Below are 19,262 nucleotides of genomic sequence, written 5' to 3'. Positions count from 1 at the left end.
CAGCCACCAACTGGTGTTAGTAACAGGGAAAATAATAGTTAATTGGATCAGAGAAAAGCCTTGCAATTAATGCGATTACCAACAATTCACAACACACAAATATTCTTCAGGAAAAATATGTGTTTAGCCCTCAAACCAATAAATAAATTTTTTTTTACATCTCAAAAATTGTTTTGTTTCCAATAATTCAAAAAATATATTTGCTTACCTACTTTATTTCCTAAAGAGAGGCTGTTGTAGTTTTATTTTTAAACCCAGGTGACATAGTAAGTCATGCTACGGGCATACTGAATTTACTTCTGTAAACTTCAATAGTGTTGTTTTCCTGACTCACTAGGTTTGTGTAAGAAGACTCTTCTTGAGTAACTAGTTGAAATTGATTACATAAAAATGCCTGCTGATATTCTTCACTAGCATACCATTTAAGCCATTTTCACATTAGTGTTCTTTTAATCTATTTCTCAAGACACACCTTATATAAACTTAAAGATAATAATAATTTAAAAGCTGCCTCTTGGGAGGGGGGATTGGGATGGGGAACACATGTAAATCCAAGGCTGATTCATGTCAATGTATGGCAAAAACCACTACAATATTGTAATTAGCCTCCAACTAATAAAAATAAATGGAAAAAAAATAAAAGAAATAACACTACAGAATTGGATTAAAAGGCAACACAAATATACCTATATCTATGTATTTAGATAAATGGCAAAATGAAAATTAGTATTAAAAAAAAAAAAGCTGCTTCTTCAGCTATTTAGACTTTTCACTGTGTCTTAAAGCTGGGTTCCCATGGTAATGTGTCTCAACTAGGGAGCTATTGGCATTTGGGGCAAGATATTTATTGTTTTGTGGTCCCTTCTTTCCCAGCGAACAACCTTTAGCCTCTCCTTTCTCTATTCTCTAAATGATAGTAGCCAGCACTCCCCTTGCCTACATTCCTGAGTCCGTAAGATAACTCCAACTCAGCCCTCACCAACACACCTATTTCCATGTATCACCTGGGCAGTACCATTCCAGTAAACAACTCCTGATTTGAAATTGTTATTATTTCCCTCATCATCTTTAAAGGAAAACCTATAGCTTCTCATATAAAATATTATGAATCACTGTAAATTGTCAAACATTTTTTATCCCCTTACTCTGGGCACTATTCTAAATGCTTTACCTTACTTACTTGTCCCAACAATGCTATAAATTACCGATTATCCTATTTTATAGATAAGAGATCTAGAGGCAACAGCATTCAAGGAACTGTCTGACTAATCAACCGAGTCAGTGGACAGGAACCCAGATCAATCGGGAAGTTTGGGTCTAGAGCCTAAAGCTCTTCCAAAGTTGGCTTTACCTATATATTCTTCAAAAAAAAAAAAAAGAAAAACTGCTTTTCATTCGATAGCTCTTAGCTAGGGCCCTGCATTTACAGGGTGCTTTTGCTTCTCAAACTTAATGAAAGTCTGGCAATTATCTTATATAAAAATAAGACTAAATTTAAAACCTCACCATACTGGGAATCTGATGTAGAAAGTCAATAGCACAGGAGTAACTAAAGCCAGTAGTTCTCAAACTTTAGCCTGCATCCCAGTCACCGGGAAGGCCCACCTCCTAGAGTTTCTGAGGACTGGACGGAGCCTGAGTCCCTGAAGTTCTAGCATGTCCCAAGAGATGCTTGTGCTGCTCGTCCAGGAAGCCCAGGTGAGAACCACTATCCAACTGTAAGAATACAGCGCCGTCTCCATCTCTGCTCAACATAGAAAAGTGTCCACCTTCTGTCAGCCATGGTTATCCTGCTAGAGAACAGCGTGAAGGGGCTGCTCAGGATGGATGCCAGTGCCCACTACTTATGGTCAGAAAGAAGTCCTGGGCTGGTTGTCAGGTCACCGGAGCACTGCTCTGCCAGCCTGCGAAGCAGTTTACAACTAAGGTTATACACGATATATGTGAAGTGTGTATTAAATGCTGAGAGTTTACCCTAGGGGACAAAAGAATGTAAAAAGAAAGAAACATTGGTAATGATGAGTTTGTTTTTTTTTTCCAAATAACTTTGCTTTAATGTAACTTCAAGATCAAACATTCTGGGAGGTAAACAGTCTTGATAGCTACGTGGGAGGAGAGCAGGATGAGCCTGGGGAGGAGGTGTGTGGCCACTCCATCCACTCTAGAGCAGGGTCTTGGGCACAAGAACCACCAGAAGCTGGAAAACAAAGGACTCCTCAAGTTCCAGCAGGAAGGTGCCATGCACGCCTACAAAAGAGTGCCCTTGAGAACATCTCTAGATCAGTTCAATTCAGTCGCTCAGTTGTGTCCGACTCTTTGCAACCCCATGAACCGCAGCACACCAGGCCTCCCTGTCCATAACCCACTCTGGGAGTTCACACAAACTCATGTCTATTGAGTTGGTGATGCCATCCAACCATCTCATCCTCTGTTGTCCCCTTCTCCTCTTGCCCTGAATCTTTCCCAGAATCAGGGTATTTTCAAATGAGTCAGCTCTTCTCATCAGGTGGTCAAAGTATTGGAGTTTCAACTTCAACATCAGTTCTTACAATGAACACCCAGGACTGATCTCCTTTAGGATGGACTGGTTGGATCTCCTTGTAGTCCAAGGGACTCCCAAGAGTCTTCTCCAAAACCACACTTCAAAAGCATCAATTCTTCACTACTCAGCTTTCCTTAGAGTCCAACTTTCACATCCATACATGACCACTGGAAAAACCATAGCCTTGACTAGATGGACCTTTGTTGGCAAAGTAATGTCTCTGGTTTTTAATATGCTGTCTAGGTTGGTCATGACTTTCCTTCCAAAGAGTAAGCGTCTTTTAATTTCATGGCTGCAATCACCATCTCCAGTGAGTTTGGAGCCCCCCAAAATAAAGTTAGCCACTGTTTCTACTGTTTCCCCATCTATTTGCCATGAAGAGATAGGACTGGAAGCCATGATCTTAGTTTTCTGAATGTTGAGCTTTAAGCCAACTTTTTCACTCTCCTCTTTCACTTTCATCAAGAGGCTCTTTTGTTCTTCTTCAATTTCTGCCATAAGGGTGGTGTCATCTGCATATATGTGGTTATTGATATTTCTCCTGGCAATCTTGATTCCAGCTTGTGCTTCTTCCAGCATGGCGTTTCTCATGATGTACTCTGCACATAAGTTAAATAAGCAGGGTGACAATATACAGCCTTAACATACTCCTTTTCCTATTTGGAACCAGTCAGTTATTCCATGTCCAGTTCGAACTGTTGCTTCCTGACCTGCATACAGGTTTCTCAAGAGGCAGGTCAGGTGGTCTGGTATTCCCATCTCTTTCAGAATTTTCCACAATTTATAGTGATCCACACAGTCAAAGGCTTTGGCATAGTCAATAAAGCAGAAATAGATGTTTTTCTGGAACTCTTGATTTTTTGATGATCCAGCAGATGTTGGCAATTTGATCTCTGATTCTTCTGCCTTTTCTAAAACCAGCTTGAACATCTGGAAGTTCACAGTTCAGCTATATCTAAAGCCTTGATTGGAGAATTTTGAGCATTACTTTACTAGCAGGTGAGATGAGTGCAATTGTGCAGTAGTTTGAGCATTCTTTGGCATTGCCGTTTATTGGGATTGGTATGAAAACTGACCTTTTCCAGTCCTGTGGCCACTGCTGAGTTTTCCAAATTTGCTGGCATACTGAGTGCAGTACTTTCACAGCATCATCTTTTAGGATTTGAAATAGCTCAACTGGAATTATGCCATCACCTCCACTAGCTTTGTTCGTACTGATGCTTTCTAAGGCCCACTTGACTTCACATTCCAGGATGTCTGGCTCTAGGTGAGTGATCACAGCATCGTGATTATCTGGGTCATAAAGATCTTTTTTGTACAGTTCTTCTGTGTATTCTTGCCACCTCTTCTAATATCTTCTGCTTCTGTTAGGTCCTTATCATTTCTGTCCTTTATTGAGCCCATCTTTGTATGAAATATTCCCTTGGTATCTCTAATTTTCTTGAAGAGATCTCTAGTCTTTTCCATTCTGTTGTTTTCCTCTATTTCTTTGCATTGATTGGTGATGAAGGCTTTCTTATCTCTCCTTGCTATTCTTTAGAACTCTGCATTTGGATGCTTATATCTTCCCTTTTCTCCTTTGCTTTTCGCTTCTCTTCTTTTCATAGCAATTTGTAAGGCCTCCTCAGACAGCTATTTTGCCTTTTTGCATTTCTTTTTCTTAGGGATGATCTTGATCCCTGTCTCCTGTACAAAGTCACAAACCTCTGTCCATAGTTCATCAGGCACTTTGTCAGAAATAGTGCCTTAAATCTATTTCTCACTTTCACTGTATACTCATAAGGGAATTTGTTTAGGTCATACCTGAATGGTCTAGTGGTTTTCCCTACTTTCTTCAATTTAAGTCTGAATTTGGCAATAAGGAGTCATGATCTGAGCCACAGTCAGCTCCCAGTCTTATTTTTGCTGACTGTATAGAGCGTCTCCATCTTTGGCTGCAAAGAATATAGTCAGTCTGATTTTGGTGTCGACTATCTGGTGATGTCTATGTGTAGAGTCTTCTCTTGTGTTGTTGGAAGAGGGCGTTTGCTATGATCAGTGCGTTCTCTTGGCAAAACTCTATTGGCCTTTTCCTTGCTTTATTCTGTACTCCAAGGCCAAATTTGTCTGTTATTCCAGGTGTTTCTTGACTTCCTACTTTTTCATCCCAGTCCCTATAATGAAAAGGACATCTTTTTTGGGTGTTAGTTCTAAAAGATTTCGTACGTCTTCATAGAACCGCTCAGCTTCAGCTTCTTAGGTGTTACTGATTGGGGCATAGACTTGGATTACCCTGATATTGAATGGTTTGACTTGGAAATGAACAGAGATCATTCTGTCATTTTTGAGATTGCATCCAAGTACTGCATTTCGGACTCTTTTGTTGATTATAACAGCTATTCCATTTCTTCTAAGGGATTCTTGCCGACAGTAGTAGATATAATGGTCATCTGTGTTAACTTCACCCATTTCAGTCCATTTTAGTTCACTGATTCCTAGAATGTCGATGTTCACTCTTGCCATCTCCTGTATGACCCACTTCCAATTTGCCTTGATTCATGGACCTAACATTCCAGATTCCTATGCAATATTGCTCTATACAGTCACATTCACAACTGGGTGTTGTTTTTGCTTTGGCTCCATCCCTTCATTCTTTCCAGAGTTATTTCTCCACTGATCTCCAGGAGCATACTGGTCACCTACTGACCTGGGGAGTTTATCTTTCAGTGTCCTATCTTTTTGTCTTTTCATACTGTTCATAGGGTTCTCAAAGCAAGAATTCTGAAGTGGTTTGCCATTCCCTTCTCCAGTGGGCCACATTCTGTCAGACCTCTCCACCATGACCCGTCCGTCTTGGGTGGCCCCACATGGCATGGCTTAGTTTCATTGAGTTAGACAAGGCTGTGGTCCATGTGATCAGTTTGGCTAGTTGTCTGTGACTGTGGTTTCAGTCTGTCTGCCCTCTGATGCCCTCTCTCAGCTCCTACTGTCTTACTTGGGTTTCTCTTACCTTGGACGTGGGGCATCTCTTCACAGCTGCTCCAGCAAAGCGCAGCCACTGCTCCTTACCTTGGACATCTCTAAGTAGGGCTGGGCAAAGACACCCCTGAGTGGGTCAAGACAGTGAACCAAAGAAGCGGTGCCCAGGATTTAAGGCCTCCAGGGGCTCCTCTGGCCCTCACCTAGCCAAGCGCCTAATGCCACACACCACTCAAGTAAGATCCGTGGCCATTCTCAGTGAAAGTGGTACTTGCTAGTGGGGTGAAAACCCTGGAGGGAGCTAATGCGAGAATGCTTGGTTGTGAACTTTCTAAAGTGAGTTCTTCCAAGTAAAATGCACACAAGTTCTAGGAGCAGCAAGTTCTAAGAGCAGCAGCCTCCCCAGGAGGGGAGGCTCAGTGTTCTGGCAGTCTGCACTGGGCCCTGCATCCCCCTAGACCCTGGGGAGCCTGCTGAGCATCATTGTGCCTCCCATGGTGAGCTCCCCAGTGGTTGGATTTCAGGGCTCCAGGCTCAAACTCTGGCACTGCCAGTGGTCATGGGGAAGCTCTGTTTGGCCAAATTGTTCAATACCAGATTCCTCTTTGCAAGTCCCTTTGGATGCCCATCCTGCCCTTCCCCAGCCTCTCGTCCACCTGCCCTGCCCTGTTCCCACCCAAAATGCCATGTAGCTGTGATGGTTGTCATGGGTGGCTGTGGGGCAGTGGGCGGATCTTAGATCAGAGGGTGAAACTGGTGGCCAGACAGGGACAGCATGACAGTTATATACCAGTGGTAAGAAACACAAATAAAAGGAAATTTCCCAATCTCATCGTAATATTCTACAAACTGAACACTTAAATGCAATCATCTTAAAGTACTATGTTTAGGGCGAAATTATTAATAAAATATACATGTATTTGTCTCCCCCTTGACCTAAGATTGTTACTAGCTTTTTCAGAGGACCATAAAAAGAATTTATATCCTAAAATAAGCCCTCGATTTGTTTAAAAAAGAGAAACAATGGGGAAAAAGTTTTTCCTCTCTCCCCTACTTCCCCTCCCCTGGTCCTTTTGACTCATAAGCTTTATACCATCATTCCAGCTTTCACAGCAACTCGGCTTCAGGAAGCACCCCTGGATATCCACCCACTCTCCCAGAATGAGGAAGTTTAAAATCCTTAAGAACGTTGTCCAGGTAGCTGGGAAGGTGGCTCTTGGAGGGGATGCCCTGCCTTTCCTGGAGGTGGCCCTTGATGATGATGGCCTTCACAGTCACACAGCACGTGGGGCTGAGGTTCAGCGAGCTGCAGAGCGCCTTATTGCAGTCTGACAAGAGCTCAAAGACAGGCAGGTTCTTAATGGCGGCAAGCTTGCCATCCTTACAATTCTCCTTGCTCGCTTGGAGCTGCCTAGGTTCTTGTTCTCCTTCCTCCTCTCACTCTTGTGCCAGGTTGCCTCTTACTTGGCCACCTCCTCCATCTTTGTGATGCTGTTGCTCCGGGACCACTGCAGCTCCCGGATCTTGGTGCACACAGCCTCTTCTTCTGCATGTTCTCAAACAGATAGTGGAATTACTTGCAGGACATGAACCGGGAGAGCAACCACAGCTTCAGTTGCAGCTCCTCCTACTCCTTGGTGACTTTGTGCGTGGCCATCTCCTCTTTCTCCTTCTTGTCCTTGCCCAGGAAGGTGGGCACTAGGTTGTAGTCACGGGTGATGGTCTTGCGCTGCTGCCGCTCCTTGAGCTTCTGCATGTGTATGTCCACGTGCGTGTGCATGTCCAAGTGCATGTGCTTCAGCTTGATTGTCGTGGTAGTTGATGGAGAGTCAGCTAACGAGTGCCTCCGCATCCTGGTCACACTCAGTCTAGTAGTCATCCCTCAGCAACATGTAGCCCGGCTGCTGCTGCTGCTCGGCCATCACTTCCTGGGGAGCTCAGAAAGCACCCACCGGAGTAGTCATATTCGCCCAGTTGTTGAAGCCGAACTTCTCTATGGCATCCAGCAGCAACTGCTCCTCCTGGCTGGCCCAGCCACCTTCAGCCTCAAGCCCCCACAGTGTGAAGTGCCCCTCAGCCCACCAGCTGGTAGAGTTACCCAGTCCATCTCCTTCTGTGCTGACTTGAGAAGATATGTCTCAAAATAACCATCTTGTCTGGGGTCTGGATGCTATGTTACAGATCGGCAATGCGGGAGGCGAGGAAACAAAGTAAAAAGGCCATTAATCTTGTAAATGTCTCCTAGAATGGCAAGCCTCAGGCAGGGGATGTGTTAATTTCTTCCTTCCTGCCATCTACAGGTGAACAGGGTTCTGAACAAAGGCACTTTAGTTTAACCAGCGGGCAGAGAAGCAGGATTCTCTGCGGCAGGCCAGTATGTATGATTATAATAACAAAACCAACGAAGAGCAAGTCAGAGAAACTTTTCCAACATGGAGTCAGAATTGGCTTTTCCCCAAAACAGTAGCCACGGTAGTGGCAGTGCTGGCTGATCTCAGAGCTGGTCAAGGAGTACCCCGGGCACTGCCCCGTGTCCTGACACTTGAGCAGTGGAAGCACAACAGGCTCTCCTTGGCCAGGCGGTGCTCTCAGTATCCTTAACAACCTCTGCTATCTTCCCCCACCCACTGCCGTGGACGCCACCTACTGATATAATCTTTTTTTTTTTTTTTTTAGGTTTCCCCAGTTTTATTTGTATATGTCTGTATCTTTTTTTTTTCTTTTTCTTTTTTATTAGTTGGAGGCTAATTACTTTACAACATTTCAGTGGGTTTTGTCATACATTGATATGAATCAGCCATAGATTTACATGTATTCCCCATCCCGATCCCCCCTCCCACCTCCCTCTCCACCCGATTCCTCTGGGTCTTCCCAGTGCACAGGCCGAGCACTTGTCTCATGCATCCCACCTGGGCTTGGTGATCTGTTTCACCATAGATAATATACATGCTGTTCTTTCAAAACATCCCACCCTCACCTTCTCCACAGAGTTCAAAAGTCTGTTCTGTACTTCTGTGTCTCTTTTTCTGTTTTGCATATAGGGTTATCATTACCATCTTTCTAAATTCTATATATATGTGTTAGTATGCTGTAATGTTCTTTATCTTTCTGGCTTACTTCACTCTGTATAAGGGGCTCCAGTTTCATCCATCTCATTAGGACTGATTCAAATGAATTCTTTTTAACGGCTGAATAATATTCCATGGTGTATATGTACCACAGCTTCCTTATCCATTCATCTGCTGATGGGCATCTAGGTTGCTTCCATGTCCTGGCTATTATAAACAGTACTGCCATATGACCCAGCAATCCCACTTCTGGGCATACACACTGAGGAAACCAGATCTGAAAGAGACACGTGCACCCCAATGTTCATCGCAGCATTGATATAATCTTAAAGATAAAATTTACTAGGAAAGGAAGTCTTTTTCTCCATTGCTAAGTTTCTATTCTATAAGAATTTCCCTCATGCATACTCTTTAAAATGGGACATATATATCATATTAATTTTTTAGACCGAAGTAGAGTGCTAAATATGTGATTGATAGAAACAACTCATTCCTACAAGTCAGAATTCAATTATTGTTTTTATTGTCCCTATCCCTCTGCACTAAATCTTGTATTGAGTCTAGTATGGGACTGGGGGAGGGGAGGCAGGTTATAAACAATGTATTATAAATATATCTCTTTTCATATAAAGTGGGAGGATAAAGAAAGATTACTGTAAAAAGTTGCCATCTACTGTCAGTGTAAAAGATGTAAGTCATTTCCTCAGGTATATGTTTTGTTTTTCACTGTTTTATTTTGTAACACAAGAGCATTCCAGGTAGTCAATGGTCCCTACAGTGCAGTATGATTTCAAATGTCCTATTGATGTTCAGTCGCTAAGTTGTGTCCCACTGTTTGTGACCCCATGGACTGTAGCAAGCCAGGCTCACCTGTCCTACACTATCTCCCAGAATTTGCTTAAATTCTTGTTCATTAAGTACATGATGCTACCTAACCATCTCATCCTCTGCCAGCACCTTCTTATTTTGCCTTTAGTCTTGCCCAGCATCAGGGTCTTTTCCAATAAGTTGGCTCTTTGCATCAGGTGGCCAAAGAATTAGAGCTTCAGTTTTAGCAGCAATCCTTCCAGTGAATATTCATAGTTGATTTCCTTTAGGATTGACTGGCTCGGTCTCTTTGCAGTCCAAGGGACTCTCAAGAGTCTTCTCCAGCACCACAGTTTGAAAATATAAATTCTTCAGCTCTCAGCCTTCTTTATGATCCAACTCTCACATCCAATATGACTACTGGGAAAAACCATAGCTTTGACTATATGGACCTGATAACTCGGTTTTTGTTTTTTTTTAACACGGTTTATGTTTGTCATAGATTTCCTTTCAAGGAACAAGCATCATTTAATTTTGTGACTGTAGTCACTGTCCCCAGTGATTTTGGAGCCCAAGAAAATAAAATCTGTCACTGCTTCCATAGTACTGGCACAGAATAATTGTGCTTGAAATATGACTACATTTTGTTTTTATTAGGGAAATTTACTAAGCTTTTTTTAAAATGTAAGAGATGTATGCTGGGAAATAAAATTCATTTACATTTTTACTATGTAGATAACAACTGACCTTTTGAGGTGTGTACAAATTTAAAACTACTATGTACCAATGGAACCCAAATTAGGGTGTTTTCACCTAAGCCATATATATTAACTCTTTACATAATGGCCCTAGAACCCAGACAAAAGGTAAGGATTTAAGTAAATGATAAATCCACTTCAGGCTTCCCTGGTGGTTCAGTGGTAAAGAATCCACCTGCCAATGCAAGAGATGCAGTTTCAATCACTAGGTGAGAAGATCCCCTGGAAAAGGAAATTAGTAACCCATTACAGTTTTCTTGCCTGGGAAATCCCATGGAGAGAGGAGCCTGGTGAGCTACAATCTGTAGGGTCACAAAAGAGTTGGACAGGATTTAGTGACTAAACAACAACAATAAATCCACTTCATTTTCAAAGGAACATCATGATGAAATCATTGTTTGCTTGTTTTATACTAATTATTTCATTAGTTGTATGCATTGTATCATTTCTACATCATTTTTCATGTGAGAAATTTTGGAATTCATGACAGGAAGAATTTTCTGTCTCCTGAGATGATGGTGTACTGCTTCCTTTTTTGGTAATAAGAACTACATAATTTGTTTTCTACTTTTTGCCAGGATGCCAGGAAGTACTGGGCAAAACTACAGATTTACTCGCTAACCATGTTCATTTCACATATATGTGACTTCACCATGATAGTGTGCCTTTAATTTACTAAATTACTTGATATACATTTTGTTGAGAGTCACCCCAAAATATTGTTGGAAAAGAATACAAATAAACTCAATAATACCTGTTTATAGGGAACCAATGGGAATTACTAAGTAAAAGAGAAAGGGAGGGAGGGTGGGGGGAAGAGTTGGGGAGGGGAGGGGGCGGGAAAGGAAAGTGTGTTAGTGGTGTTTCAAAAATGTTAATATCTTTAAAACTTGGTGAAAGACCTCTTAGGGACAAAAGTTAACACAGTAACTATGTTCCACCAATGTGTCTAACCCATGAATCTATCATTCCTATACCCATTAACAGAGAAGAGCTCGCATAGAAATGCACACATCCAGTATTAATGAAGAAAAACAGCTGACTTGCTGTTAGCTGAAGGGAAAGCAATTTTCATTTAGGCAGATGAATCAGCTAGTGCTACTTCCCACCTCCACCTCTATCAGCAACTAATGAAAATGTAATGCGTGTTGAAGGCATCAGCAACAAATTTGTTTTGAATTGCGTGTTGTACCGAGCTCACTTTTAATAATATCTTCCTGTGAAATGACAAGCTAAAATATGTGTTCTCTGGGATGATTTATAAGAAGGGTTAGGTCCCTGCTGTAAAATTTCCCCTATGTTTAAATCACTGCCAACATTTAAATAATAGTAGAGCAGGTGGCAGTCCTACCTAAAAAACAAATCAAAGAGTGAATTTAAAAAGAAATTTAAAGTACCTCTATATTTAAACTATCTACCTTGGCTTTTCTTTCAGTTGTATGAAAAGTTGATTAGAATGTCTGCCTCCTAAATATTACATTTACAGTAAGAACAATGAAGGATCTTTCAGATTACATTCTTGTAGCCTATTAAAGGACATGATTATCCAAAAAATAAAATTTCAGTTCAAATGTGACATTGCAGTAAAAACTCTTAGCGCTCAATTAACCAGAAAAGCAATTATCCACATCTTATTTCTAAAGAATCCCATTTTTTTAGCTTTTAATACTACATTAATTACACAATCTCCTTTCTGGTAACTGGTAACTATAATGAGCTTCTTTCATTAAAAATAATTTTATAAGGGTTTGATTACTCTGATTAATTCTAATGTAGATTCATGTGAAGTAAAGGTGTACAATACAATTATAGTTTTAAATTTTCATACAAGCATGAGGTGATGATGTCCTCTGGCCATCCCATAAGGCCTCAAAGTAGACTAAATAACCCCATTATATACTTCAATAAAACTTGTTAACTTTCCTTCTGTTTGGATTTACATGTTCCATGTAGCCATCATCCCTAAACTCTAAACTTCATAAGAAAAAGAACTATTTTTCCTAATTTACTCACAAAATCTTCAGCCCTATTACAGTATGTTATACATAGTGACTCTTAAGAAAGATAGAGTGAATCAATGAATAAATGAATTTAACACATAAATTAATAAATGAAACTATTTTAGAAACAGAAAATTTGAACTTTGTTATAAAGATGTATATAATAAGAATAGGTTTATTCTGAAAACAAACAAAACAAAACAAAATGTCTTAAATAATTAGAAAAGAGTTTTAGTGGTCAGAGATCAGGCAAAATATGACTTTGAAAATAAGGCATGTTCCAAAGACCATACATTTATAATCTGGTATCGAAGTTTAAGTAAATGAAGTTACAGATAATATAAATGTTTTTTGTTAGCAATATATTTTATTTATTACTTATCTACTAACTTTAAAGCCTAAGTCCTGTGGAACAACTTTTTTTGGGTTTTATAATATTTTTAGATGTTACAGATACAGGTCTAGTAGAGTTGACAACAGAGTTATAGCATTTTAGGACTTCTTATTTCCACTACTCCTGAGATAGATTTTTAATTGCTTTGCATGTAGTGAAGTGTAAATCTTCCAAAGAATATGTTAGTATGGTAAGTGATTGAAATAAAAATCACCTAACTTTAGAACAAAGCAATATAATCTCTTTTTTATATCCTTGCCATCTCAATTCTTTCTCCCCTTACCTAGACACTTGCTGTTCTTCTTTCTAGTGTGACTGTGGAACTTGTCTCCTGGCCCAGCTTCCTCTTCATTCATTTGTGTGTGTGTTTAGTCTCTAAGTTGTGTCTGATTCTTTGCAGCCCCACGGACTGCAGCATGCCAAGCTTCCCTGTCCTTGACTATCTCCTGGACTTTGCTCAAATTCATGTCCATTGAGTCAGTGATGCTACCAACCATCTTATCCTCTGCTGTCCCCTTCCTAGCATTAGGGTCTCTTCCAATGAGTCAGTTCTTTGCATCATGTGACCAAAGTTTTGGAGCTTTAGCATCAGCATGAGTCCTTCCAATGAATATTCAAGGCTGATTTCTTTTAGGATTGACTGGTTTGATCTCCTTGCAGGCTAAGGGACTCGCAAAAGTTTTCTCCAGCACCACAATTCAAAAGCATCCATTCTTCAGCGCTCAGCATTCCTTATGGTCCAACTCTCACATCCATACGTTACTACTGGAAAAACCATATAGCTTTGACTTTACAGACCTTTGTACATTCCTATAGCCACTGCTAAGTTTTCCAAATTTGCTGACATATTTAGTGCAGCACTTTGAAGGCATTCTCTTTTAGAATCTTAAATAACTCAGCTGGAATTCCATCACCTTCACTAGCCTTGTCTGAGTAATGCTTCTTAAGGCCCACTTGAGTTCACACTCCAGGATGTCTGGCTCCAAGTGAGTGACTACATCATCGTGGTTATCTGAGCCATTAACACTGTATTTGTATAGTTCTGAGTATTCTTGCCACCTTTTCTTAATCTCTTCTGCCTCTCTTAGGTCCTTACCATTTCTGTCTTTAATAGTGCCCATCCTTGCATGAAATGTTCCCTTGATTATCTCCAGTTTTCTTGAAGAGATCTCTAGTCTTCCCTATTTCTATTATTTTCCTCTACTAGTTTGCATTGTTCACTGAAAAAGGCCTTCTTAGTGCCCTTTGCTAGTCTCTAGAACTCTGCATTTAGTTCCGTGTGTCTTTCCCTCTCTCCCTCGCTTTTTGCTTCTCTTCTTTCATCAGCTATTTGCAAAGCCTCCTTAGACTACCACCTTGCCTTCTTACATTTTATTTTCTTTGGGATGGATTTGGTCACTTCCTGCTATAAAATGTTACGAACGTCTGTCTGTAGTTCTTCAGGCACTCTGTCTACCAGGTCTAATCCCTTGAATTTATGCATCGCCTCCAGTGTATAATCACCTCTTTCATTTAGGAATGGTTAATTTCTAAAACCATTACAGTCTAGTTGTTGCCCACATGATTTCATTGGTATTGATTTATAAAGTTAAGCTACTAATTCCATGTTACAAAATATAGTAGATACGAATCCATCATTGTATTTAGCCTCCTAACAGAGTCACTAGCAATCTAGAAACAAACTCTTTTTCTTTTTGTGGGGTGCTCAATATCTTGTCCTGGTGTTCTGTCTGCCTCTCTGGCCCCAACTTATCAATGCCCATTGTTGCATCCTTACTCCTTTCTTTCTTAAAGTGTTGGATAATTTGGGGATTTCATTCTGCATCCTAGGACTCTTCTCTTGAACATCCATTCTGGGTTATCTTGCTTACTCCAGAGCTTCCAGTAGTACAGCTCTGTTAATGACTCTCATGTGGATGTTCCTAGCCCAGTTTTCTTACTAGAGCTTATACTCCATCTACTTATTGGATATTTCCACATGGAAACCCTTAGCCATCTTGGTCTCATGTATGCCCTATCACACTCCTCCTCCTCCTCACATAACATATAACTCACTTTGGGATACCTCTACCACCGAGTCATACACCAGACACTCCTCTGTTGATATCCAAACCCAAGTGTGGTCTTTCTATGCCTCTTATTCTGTAATCCAAGTAATCACCTAATTGTATTGATGCTACCTCCAAAATACAGCTTCCACTTTCCAACTTCTCTCTTTTCCAGTGTGCTATTTTAATCCTATATAACTTCTTCTATGTAGATTATGTAACCTTTTAGCTAGTATCCTTTCTTTCATTTCTTTCCCTCTAAATTACCCTCTATACTTCAATAACCTTTCTAAAATACACATTTAGTCATGTCATTTACCTGTATATACTGCTCCAATGATTTTCCATTATGCTTAAGACAAAGTTCAAACTTCTTAAAAATTCTACTGTTTTCTGATCCTTGCAAATGGCCCAACTTATTGTCACTCCTTCTCTCTCATTATCGACTTCTGCTCTATTAAAGAACCTAAAATCTTTATTCTCATATACTTGTTTGATTTTATTCACATGCTGTTTTCTCTGGCTAGGCTGTTTCTCACAACCTACCTGTTCTTTACTTGACACATGGTAGGCATCCACTAAATATGTATTGAAAAAAATTGGGGAATATCCTACACGTAAAATAAAAACTTGGTCCCACTGGGAAAATACAATGAGTCTCACACCAGATGAATAATTTTTGCAACATTTCATACACTTAATGAAATAGTTTCATGTGGTCTAATAAGTTGAATTTATTCAATCCATGAGCCCAAGTCACCATTTATTCAATAGTTTATATATATATATGTATGTATGTATATGTTTGTTTGTATGTATATATATATATAAAATATTATATTTTGCTTAAAACTCAACCATTTCTCGACTTCAGTTAAATTTTGTTTAAAGTGATAATAATAGGCTTTATTTTATTGAACTTTATCAAAATTCAAAATGTTCTTATGATTGTTTATATGTAAGAAAACTTGTCATTGTAAAGTCACATTTTCAGGGGAAGTTAGATGTGGTGAGAAAATGTCCAGGGGGAAACTATGATTATGGCTACCAGTGTATTTTTACATGAGTAAACATGAGCTCTTAAATTTCAAGAAGTATTTATGCATGTAAAAAACATGCATTGATGGGTGTAATACAATTGTAACCCAACATTTAGTTGGTCATCTATAGCCAAGACATTGATTTGTCAAGTTAAACCCTATCTTTCCTCAAACATATCAAGTTAAATTGGGACTTCAGTACTACTGATTGTTCTACATTTCTGTCTGTAGCTATTAATTTATGAACATTTTTACTCTGACCCAGTGTAGTTTGGGTATATAAAATATTATATGGGATGGAGTAGTCTTCAACTTTTGTCAGGTAATAGAAAATAAAAGGGCCTAAACAGGAAACTCACTAAGCGATTATTGTCTTGATAGACAAAATGGTTTGAAGAATTAGAAGTTGTTGGTTACTAGTACCATGGTGGCTCCTTTTTACCAGTTCAAACCTGACTATTCTAGATGCACATATGCTTTGGGAAATTTAATAAATCAGACACAAGCCTCCTACTATCCTGAGACAGTCTTTGTGGCCTCCTTTCATGGAATGTCTCACAGATGGAGATCATGGTAACCCTTCCTCTGTGAAATTTTCCCAGAACTTTGAGTCATGAGAGGCAATGGAATTGCAACATCTTTGCATATCAAGATAGAGTGATGATCAAAACTAATCATTGCAGTTTCTATCCTCCAGATGTTTGCCTCTGTATTGATTGTCTGGATATCACTGATGTCCTTATAGTACATCATTGCCGTTTCCTAGGTGTATATAAATATGCCTGGAAATTCTTTAAAATATTGTGAGATAAATCAAGCAAAAAGACTAGATTGCAATTAGTCAGGGCAAGAGTTTGGAGCATCATATAAGGGATATTTAAACTCATTTGTACTTAAAGTTGTCATTATCTGTGATATTCCACTTATGTAATGTTACTAGAAATGGCTTTAGTGGAATATGTTACTGCCTAAGTATTTTCCGCTAAGTAAGATACTCATAGAAGATAAGAATTATAGAACTGAACAGATTACTTGCACTTGGAATCAGTCTGTTGGATAGAAATGTCTTGATGAACACTTATGATGTACCAAAGAAAACGTCTTCATGTCACTGCTTTAGTTATACAGATTAAATATGTCCATTGTTATTGCTATGGTAAATGATATAAGAAGAAGCTATCTAGAATTTATTTGGTATAATAATTGAATATTCTTATACAAAATTTTAGTGCAGTATTTATGAACTCATCAAGAACATAAGTAGGACACTTACATTTTCAGTTATAATTTACTTTTATGGAAAATTTTTGTTTTAGATTGAGAGACATAGATAGAGATATTAATAAATATTTCAGGGAAGGAGCCTCCAAAAACAACTGATTTGAATATCTAGAGCTTATTGCTTACTGTCTACTTTTACTTTTACCACAAATAATTTTTTTTTGTTTTTCTTTGGGAAACTTTTCTCTCTGATTTTGAACTAGAGAAATGAGTGGGAAACTTAACCCAAGCATTTAGTTTCCTAGGTCACCACAAGAAAAAAATCTCTGCATGTTATATAGTAAGACTCTGAAAATGTTTGCATTTCTGAAAACACATGATTAGGCAGGCTGACATTATTCTTCAAGAAATATGAGAATGGTGATTTCCCCAAAATAGTATATTGGGTTATTGTTCCCAGTCCTTCACTCCTTCTCAGTAAAAGAGTTACTCATGTGCACTCTTTGCCATGTCATTTTGCAGTTCTGTAAAGTCTCACTAGAATAGATCAGGTGCATTTTCCCCATTGACTCTGGGCTTCTCCATGCAGCTTGCTTTGGCCAACAGAGTATTAGTAGGTGTAACAGGAACAGAGGATTTACTCTGTGTCCATGTTCTGACTTGTCCTCTCACACTTTTGCCATCTGCCACAAGAAGGCGATGCCTGAATGTAGCTATCGTCCAAGGAGGATGAGAAGACATAAGGAGTAGCCTGAACACAAGCCATAGCCTGGAGCCATGCTCAGAATATCTCAGTTGGACCCAGCAGTTCTTGAGGCTACCAAAAGTGGTGTAGGTGAGAAACAATGCTTACCATGTTAAGCCACTGGAGCGTAAACAGTTAAGACTCTTACACAGCAAAATTGCAGCAAACACCTCTCTGATATGCCGACTTCTTCCCATTCCTGGTATTTACTGGTACATTTCTCTTATACCTCTTCTATGATATTCAACTAGAGCATTTAAAGGAAAATAATTTCTTAGGTGAGGGTATTCCTTGTGGCTCAGTGGTAAAGAATCCACCTGCCAATGCAGGAGACATGGGTTTGATCCCTGGGTCAGAAAGATCCTCTGGAGAAGGAAAAGACTACTCACTCCAGTGTTCTTGTCAGGAGAATCCCATGGACAGTTAGAATCCTGGCCGGTTAGAATCCATGGGATTGCAAGAGTCAGACGCATCTTGGTGACTAAAGAACAGTTTCTTAGGTAATTTCTCAATTTTTGTATAAAACACAGTATAAAATACCATACATTTGTTTTTTAAAGTTTCAAATAAAGTTGTGCTTTATTTAAAAATCACTTGAAATCACTTTTAAAAATGATTATTTTTGGTAAAAAGATTGGATCATCCATGTCTTTAGCAGGAAAATGTTATCTAGCAGAAAAAGTTCTGTTGATAAAGAAGTTACCTTCAAATTTTCAATTTCTATCTACCATAGGCAATTCATCTGCTTGTAGGGAATGATTATTAATTTATATTACAACTTTTTCTTATTTACTGTTTAATATTTAAGGTTAAACTTAAATTGAATTGGCCTACTTTATCAGTTTGATAACAATAATAATTTAATAATACATAATATTAGGGTTATACAAGTCAGTTTCATTAAATGCTCTGTTAGAAAAGAGACACAATGTTACAAAACAAAACCAAAAACCAAGAAGAAACAAAAAACAGATGAAACATTGCTTTGGATTAGCAGTAGGTGCTTTGGGATGCTGACCAAATTTTGTGTCTGATTGTGGCCACTTTTGTAATTTATTTCATCTCATAGAAATGCTATATTTAGTATACAAGTAAATGATTTAGAAGGATTGCCATCTTTGGAAATCTGAAGCTTTATAATTTAAGTTCATGCTCAAAACTTTAGGAATTAGGGTCTTCAGAAGAAACACATTAAAGACATTAAATAAGTAAATGAAACCTGAGAGGGTTTCCAGGGGTTTGGAGCAAGGCATTATATAAATCCAAAGTAACATTATTAATGCTCTTTATTTGCCACAGTGTCTCTGGGGGTCTCTTGAAGGACTTCACAAAACTTCATATATATCTTTACTTTCATAGATAGTAATAGCCATTTTCTAACCCATTAGTGTGTCACATTTATTTAATGTGCAAATAGATTTGCACATCAGGAATCAGGACAAAGAGCTCTTTGCAGTGTGATAATTTAACATCAGTCATGACACTTCTCAGAAGAAAGAGCAATTCAGTGCCATCTTCGAATGCCACCTCCAGACTGTCTGATTGTCTCATTTTGGGGGCAAACTTAGACCACTGTCAGGGTTTCATAACTTCAGACTGGATACCAGAACAACATCCTTACAGCCAGAAATTTCTGGGATCATTTATTCCCATTGCTTCCTTTGTTCCTTTCTCTGACAAA

At 39.1% G+C, this 19,262-nt stretch overlaps 1 pseudogene; it reads right to left on the bottom strand.

The window, feature by feature from the left end:
* Positions 1 to 6,623: 6,623 nt before the first annotated feature.
* Positions 6,624 to 15,141, bottom strand: LOC122444279 (annotated as a pseudogene).
* Positions 15,142 to 19,262: the final 4,121 nt, after the last annotated feature.

This window comes from Cervus canadensis, chromosome 6 (assembly GCF_019320065.1).
Source record: "Cervus canadensis isolate Bull #8, Minnesota chromosome 6, ASM1932006v1, whole genome shotgun sequence".
NCBI classification, from domain to species: Eukaryota; Metazoa; Chordata; class Mammalia; order Artiodactyla; family Cervidae; genus Cervus; species Cervus canadensis.
The sequence above is the reverse complement of the archived record's forward strand: the minus strand, read 5'-3'. Positions and strand labels throughout refer to the sequence as shown.